The sequence below is a fragment of the Crocuta crocuta genome, unplaced genomic scaffold (genome assembly GCF_008692635.1).
Source record: "Crocuta crocuta isolate KB4526 unplaced genomic scaffold, BGI_CrCroc_1.0 scaffold185, whole genome shotgun sequence".
Lineage (NCBI taxonomy): Eukaryota > Metazoa > Chordata > Mammalia > Carnivora > Hyaenidae > Crocuta > Crocuta crocuta.
In genome coordinates this window covers 370,356-378,643 of record NW_027530518.1, presented here as the reverse complement: position 1 = coordinate 378,643, position 8,288 = coordinate 370,356, and positions in this window count along the sequence as shown.

Here is an 8,288-nt window from a genome sequence, read left to right as displayed (position 1 = left end):
AGACAAACACACTGGGAACAGAGGCACACAAACACACGGACAAATCCAACAAACATGCAAACCGAGAGGGAAAACAAAAAAGTAAAGAGAAAAGAGGAAGGAGGGAAGGCGAATAATCAGAGATAAAAATACATAAAAAAGAAAAAAGAAGAAAAGAAAGGATAAAGAAGAAACCCAATAGGCAAAGAACAGTTTAAAGCATTTAACCAGATTTCCCAGCTACAGATAAATAGCCAGGTGTATGCAGTGCTGGTGGAAGAGCTTAGAGAACGAGAGAGATGACAGGACGGGGATGAAGTGAAACTGGAAATGAAACGAGCAGGCAGAAGGAATAATGGTTTTTTTTTTTTTTCAAAGAGCGAAAGAGTGGAATATGGTTGGAGAAGAGGGAAAGAAATGATGTTATCCAGAAAAACTGTACAGTCTGATTACTCCAGAGAGGAAGAGATGAAAAGGTAGGTAGGTGTAGAATTTACATCTAGAGAATGTATTAAATGTGACTGTTTAAGTAAGCCAGTGACCAGGATTAATTAGGACAGTGATTGGTCTTGCCCTGGCTCTGGTAATCTCTAGCAGGGATGGGCGTGGTTTGATCTAGTGCATCCTGTGGGAGTCCTGCTTTGGTGGTTGTGTGTAGAAGAGTGGCAGCACCCCAGTCCCTTCTTGAACCAAGTATTACAACTCACTTTTTAGGGTGTGTAAACTCCTTGTGCCTGGGGCATAGCCAAGGTGGGCCATGCTCTACATCCCAGGCCAGGCCACGATTCCAGATCTCAGTCCGCTCGTCCCACTGAAATTGCTAGAAATGTAAACTCACAGGCAAGCCCCTCAGGGCAGTTTCTCCCTGGGGATCGAGCCACAGGAAACTGGGTCCTCCTGTGTCCTGTCACCTGAATGTAAACTCGCGGGCAGAACTCTCAGAAGTTTTAAGTCTTTTGCCTCCTCCCTAGGGATCCAGCTGAGCCATAAGCACAACTGCGCAGCTGCCATGCATCCCCTCCAGGTCAAGCTGGAGAGAGGGGAGCAGCTTCCCTGGGGGTCACCTGGGACGTTTGTGTCCCACCTAGCATCAGCTGGAGAGTGGAGGACAAGATGGTGGAGAAGTAGGGAACTCTGTACATTTCACTCGCCCCCATATCTCACACGGAGAAGGTCTGAGGCCATAGGAACCCTTACAGAATCCAGGAGTCTGGGAGGAAAAGGAGACAGAGTCCACTGAGGAAACCTTCTAGCGTGAGTGCAAACTGGGAAAGATAAAATGGGGCCAGGACCAGAGACACAGAGGGATGGGGGGAATCCCCCTCTGCGGGGAGCCACAGTGAGTCTAGCGGGGGAAAAGAGTGGCCGAAACGGCTCAAGACACTGTCCCTGTCGCCGGAGAAGAGAAAAACCTCTGCTCAGGACAGAGGGATCCAGTTTCCCTCTTTTCAGCTGACCCTAGGCTGGACGTACCTGTCTCAGGTGTCCCCCAGGGCAACTGCTTCCCGCTGGCCGGCTCAACCTGGAGGGGCCGTGCAGAGGCTTCGCCTTTGTGCTTCTGGCTCTGCTGAATCCCTAGGGGGAAGCCGAAAGGCTTAAAAGTTCTGAGAGTTTTGCCCTCGAGTTTACATTCGGGCGATAGGACACAGAGGGACCCGGTTTCCTGCTAACCAGAAATCTTTTTTTTTTTTAATGTTTTATTTATTTCTAGGAGAGAGAGAGAGAGCATGAGCAGGGGAGGGTCAGAGAGAGAGGGAGTCACAGACTGAAACAGGCTCCAGGCTCTGAGCTGGCAGTCAGCACAGAGCCCGATGCGGGGCTCGAACCCACGAACCGCGAGATCATGACCTAAGCGAAAGTCGGATGCTTAACCGACTAAGCCACCCAGGTGCCCCACCAGAAATCTTTTAAAAATCTTTTTGTTTATTTTTAAATAATCTCTCTACACAACCTGAGTAGAACTTACAACCCTGAGATCGAGTCACATGCTCTACTGCTTCAGAATCTGTATCTCCCTCTCTCTCTGACCCTCCCCTGCTCATGCTCTCTCTCTCTCAGAAATAAATAAAACATTTTTTAAAAATTAAAAAAAAAGAGTCATGTTCTATAGACTGAGACATCCAGTTGTCCCTAAGCCAGAAATCTTTATGACAGTGATTGAGCAGATATATGCAAGGACTTGTGCTTCAGTTCATAAGCATTTACTTAGGTATCAGCTGTCAGATTCCAGCATTTCTGACAATAAAGCTAAATTCCTTGTACTTCATTTTCTTTCCAACATAAGCATTCTGTTACAGTCACTAACACAAAAGAGACAGTGGTTTATAAATACCCTACACAGAAAGTTTAAATGTAGTTAAAGAGCCATTATGTTTCAATTTGTTTCAGTGAAGTGGTATCATAGTTTGGGAAAAGCCTTATAATAACACCTATTATGTTTCATTTACTACAAAGTACTTTCCCCACACCCCACAACCAGTATGGTGGAGCTCCCATCCACATGGGATGCAGCAGGAGGAGTTCTCTTGGATGGGACTTGAGCTGAAAAAGGAAGTGAAATACATAGTTCTTACTTGCTCAAAGGGTCTGGTTGCTTTATACACAGTTGTAGAAGTATCCTCTTCCACCATGCAGGAACAAAATGGAGTTTTAGTACATTGATTTTTTTCTTAAAATAATAAATGAGAAAGACTGGAAAAAGAAAATCCTTAGGCAAAGTTCTCATTCATTTGTTCACCATTGCAGATGTCACACCACTTGTAAACAGAGTTCTGGTAAATGTAAAGCATAGACAACTCAACTCAACAGTTAGGAAAAAGACAAGGTAACTCAACACCCATAAAGAGTCCATTGCCTTGTCAAAATCTCTCCTTATGGAAAACAAAGAAGGTGACAGAAAACACCTACTTTCTGACTAGTTGGAAATCTTTCTCTAAAAATGTCTAAAAAGAGAAGATAAAGTTGTCTAGTATAACCGCATTCCCTAAAGTTCTGAAAAGAAATGAAATGAACCACTTCGAAAGACAATGTAAAACCAAAGAATTGTGACAGAGTGGGGATAAGGGAGAATGGGAAAACAACGTTTCTCTCTTCTTATATTGGAATTTCTCTGGTGGCGAAACTTAACACTCTCTAATATAAACTTAAGCTTCACTAAAACAAAAATTACTTTTTGTAGATGACTCAAATTGCCACTGGTCTCTAATTACCCTCTTCATTTTAAATGAAAAATTAGATGATCCATATCCTCACTACCAAACAGTCATATCAATAAAGATAATGATTTAATCATTTCTAAACTCTAAATATTTCAACCCAACAAATTCAGTTCCTTTGTTTGACTCTTTTATTTTTTCCACATGAATGATTTAGATTCCAACTCTTTGTTCATTTTTATTATAATTTAATCATCCTCCCTCCCCTATCTGACAGACAGCTTTGACACACTTTTTAAGGTATGATTACAACAACCCATTTGATTGCTTTGATTTGGGTTCACATTTTTATCCCAATAGGATGTGAATACTCTATAAATGTTTTCATCCTGATTATTCCTTTTTGGCCTGTGAGGAAGTTGTGCCATTATTCTCCCACGTAGGATCAGCTATCTCACACACAAAAATCTACAGTCACACTGGAATAATTGAACCTCGGTTTTTCAAAAAAGCAAGCAAGCAAGAAAAGAAAAAAAAAAGAAAAGGAAAGGAAAAGAAAAGAAAAGAAAAGAAAAGAAAAAAGAGAAAAAGAAAACTACCATGCAACAATTTAGTCTAGAGTTGAGAAAATCCTGGTCAGCATGTAACTTTAACACTATTGCACTGAAAATTCGTGATTATTTACAGCTAAAAGAATTCAAAGGGTTGGATCAGTGGCTGTATGACTTCTCCAGTTTCAAAGAATGAAAACCCATGTGAAGCTCAAAGTCAAAGAAAGCAAGAGCATACATTGCAGTCTGTGAATATCTCCTCATCCTCACCTATGTCCTCTCTGTTTCTGTCCCTCCCTCATCTATTTCTTCATTTCTCTTTTTATCTATCTCTCAATATCTTTGTCTTTATCTGTGATTACTCCTCTATCTCAGGTCTCCTATGTCTTCTATATCCCTTTCATAATAATCCTTTGAAATCTTTTGCCATTTGTATTATTATTTTCATTACTTTTTTCCTTTATTTCTCCAAAATTTTTGCCATTTCCCTTTGCCACCCCAAATCTAAGCCTTCTGTTTTAAAGTATTGCAAGAAGAATATTTTTAAATGTTTGCTCATTTAATAAAGTTTTATATTTTTATACAAAATATAATTGAACATTTTATGCTTCTCATTCTAAGGAAAAAAACTAAGTGTATATATTTGGGAGTTCTATCATTTTGTTATCTTTTGTTATCATTTATGCTATTATCTGTCATTTAGTGAATAGAAAATATTTTATACTTAATATTAATTCATTCCCATATTAATAGTTAAGGATATAGAGAAACAATACAGCAATTTACTTTTTCATTGGAATCTCAGAACTGAAATAATATTCCTTGCCTCCAGAAAGATTTTATATACTGCTCTTCCTCCATTCTTACTAAGAATGCTAAGAACTAACTTCCTAGTGCTGCCTATAATTGGCATTATGGGCTGAATGATTTCAAGTATGTGGATATTGGCTTTCATACAAATAACATATCCAGTCAACTGAGTGAATCGTTCTAACTTAATCATTTCTTCCCAGCATTGTACAGCCAAAGCTGCCCAGATGTTTCCTCTAATTTAGTGTAACACTAGATAACTTTCTTCTGAAGACTTGACACTGGAATTTCTCAGAATTAATCCATATGACACCACCAACAAGATACAAATAAAAGCCATTTGAGTTATAGTGAGATAGCCACCAAGTTGCTGTCATAATAGACTCTTCTGCACTCTCAGTCACTCACCAAGTATGAACCCAAGTGTAGACTAGTCCATCCAGTCATCTGCAGTCTCTGTCAATTGAGTCCATCCTCATGTTGGAATTTAAGAGTACCTGACATTCTTATGTCATGCCTGGGCCATTTTCATTAAGATCAAAATTATGTTATCGTGTTCTTGGAGTGATCCAGTCTTTCAATCTTAGATTTCTGTGTTCAGCAAACCAAGCATCCACTCAATAACTATAAATAAATTGGTACTTTTCACACATTTAAAATGTGAAATTTTGCACAAATATGAGTATAGCTAAAGAGTCAGAGGTTAAATGTTTATATTAACAAAAATGGAACAGTTTTGCAAAAATTTTTTAAAAACATAGTCTCGATTTTCCTTTCTATAAACAAAGACTCCCCACCGCCCTTTCCACAAGCTTTAAGGTGAAACTAGTTAAGGTCAAACATAAAACCAGGAAATAAAATAGTCAACACAGACTTCATTTTCCAGATATATTCTCTAAGGATTATTTGTTTACTCAAATCCACTCATCTTCTATCTAGGTTGTATAACTGAAAAAAAGATTCATGATAAATGTTCACACAAATTACACCTCCTTCCCTGCCCTATCTTCATCCATCACCATCTCCAAGACAACCTTCAATTTCACAAAGTAGAGGAAGTCCTCATAAACAGGTTGTGGAATACATATTCGCTTTTATTTGACATCTAACTCACTAAATGTTTTCTCTTTTTTGAGTTTATTTATTTATTTTGAGAGAGAGAGTGAGTAAGCAGAAGCAGGGGAGGGGCAGAAAGAGAAGGAGAGAGAGAATCCCAAGCGGGCTCCACACTGGCAGCATGAAGCCCAATGTGAGACTTGGTCTGATGAACCATGAGATCATTACTTGAGCTGAAATCAAGACCAACCTGGAATTATGTATGAAGCAAAAACTTCTAAAAAATGAAGGTGTCATAATTTTAGCAAAAAAGACAGAGTAAAGCCTCCTGAAAATAAATGTTACCTACATAAAAGCAATAAAAGCATTGAAAAAAATTGCCTGAACCAACTTTTTCAGAATTCTGGAAATTAAAGAAAGACTTTCAGCAATCCAGGGATCATTTATTCAATAAAAAGGACTGAATCTTAGTAAAATTAGTGAACACCGTTGCCTTTTAATTGTCTGTTCCTATCCTCCCTTCTCCTTGAAAACCAATATCCTGCAATGATGGTGCAAAACAGGATCTAGGCAGCTACTTGAGAGGAAAAACAATTTTGGATATCCTTCAAAGCCCCATCCCCAGATAATTATCGTTACCTAATTGGTTTGTTGATTTCTTGAAAGAGTCCACGAGGAAGATTGTCTTTTTTTTCTTTTATCAAATCTGACTCAGCACTCATTCATACAAATAGGTTTGAGGGGCGTTTGGAAACAAACAAATAAACAACCCTCACACACAAACAAAACCAAGGGCAATTGTTGAACATTATGGCTCTCTAAAACAATGTATAATAGCTGGGTGGGGGAAGGGATTTTCTAACCAAACACTTAAACAGAAAACATGGAGAATGAGACGTCCACAGCAAGTTTTGAAAAGTTCTAACACATTCTTGGAAGTTGTTATAAAGATCATGTGCACATTCTCAGATCGGTATACTTGCTCAGGAGTAACACAAGATGGCTCTAAGATAATATTGAGGCTAAATACAAGCAGGAAGTGAAGGCTGAAGTGGATTTGTACATTGACTGAATATTGAAGGGATGTACTAATATGCAAATTGAGGCCCACAATGAAGACTTGGAGATATATTAGCTGCAAACACTTAAAGAAAACTTTATAAAACATTAGCTGAACAATGAACTCACTGAGCAGAGACTTCATTGGCCACATATGACAAAGAAAATAAACTTTATAAAATTAATCCAAAGAAGTCACTCAAAACAAAACAAAACCAAGTAACAACTTCAACAACAAACCATTGGGACAGGAAAAGATCTGATGTCCAACTATGCCACACTGTATTATTTAAAATGTACAGTTTTCAATGAAAACTATTATGTATGAAAAGAAATAAGGAGCTATGACCCATTCACAGGGAGAAAACATGTATAAAACTATCTCTGAGGAAGCCCTCATGTTGGGCTTACTAGACAAAGAATTTAAATAAGCTATCCTAAATATGGTCAAAGAATTAAAGCAAATCATATCTTAAACAACTACATAACAGTATGATATTTGACTAAAGAGAAAAGATCAACAAAGATATAGTATTGTTAAATAAAAGAAAACAAAATAAAAATCCTAGAATTAAAAATATAACAATTAAAACTAAAAATTTACTACAGTGGATCAACAGCAATTGATTAGAAATAAGCATGCAAATACATGAAGATAGGTCCATTGGATGAACAAAAAGAAAAGGAAACAAAGACAGGCAGAAGAAAGAAAAGAAAGAAAAGAAAGAAAGGAAGAAAGGAAGGAAGGAAGGAAGGAAGGAAGGAAGGAAGGAAGGAAGGAAGGAAGGAAGAAAGAAAGAAAGAAAGAAAGAAAGAAAGAAAGAAAGAAAGAAAGAAAGAAAGAAAGAAAGAAAGAAAGAAAGAAAGAAAGAAAGAAAGAAAGAAAAAGAAAGAGAGAAAGAGAGAAAGGAAGAAAAATGAATGGAGGCCTGTAGGATACTATCCAGTGTACTGATTAATAAATGTCTTAGGAAAGACAGAGAAAGGGATAAAAAGTTTGTTTGAAAAAATAATAGCCAAACACTTCTTAAATTTGATTAAAAACATTAATCAACACAACCAATGGGTTCAGTAAACTCCAATGTGGAGATCCTCAATAAGATATACATGTAGCACATTATAATTATTTTTTTGCATGGTATCACTTAGCTTTATTTTTTTTCCTTAAACAGTTTATTGTCAAGTTGGTTTATATATAACACCCAGTGCTCATCCCAACAAGTGCCCTCCCCCATGCCCATCACCCTCCTTCCCCTCTCCCCACCCCCATCAGCCCTCATTTTGTTCTCAGCATTCAAGAGTCTCTCATGGTTTGCCTCCCTCTGTCTCCCCAACTATTTTTCCCCTTCTTCTCCACCATGGTCCTCCATTACCTTCCTCCTAATCCGCCTATATGTGCAAACATATGGTATCTGTCCTTCTCTGCCTGACTTATTTTGCTCAGCATAACACCCTCTAGTTCCATCCATGTTGCTACAAATGGCCAGATTTCATTCTTTCTTATTGCCATGTAGTATCCATTGTATAAATATACCACATCTTCTTGATCCATTCGTCAGTTGATGGACACAGGTTCTTTGCATGTTTTGGCTATTGTTGAGAATGCTGCTATGAACATTGGGGTCCATGTGCCCCTATGCATCAGCACTCCTGTATCCCTTGGGTAAATTCCTAACAG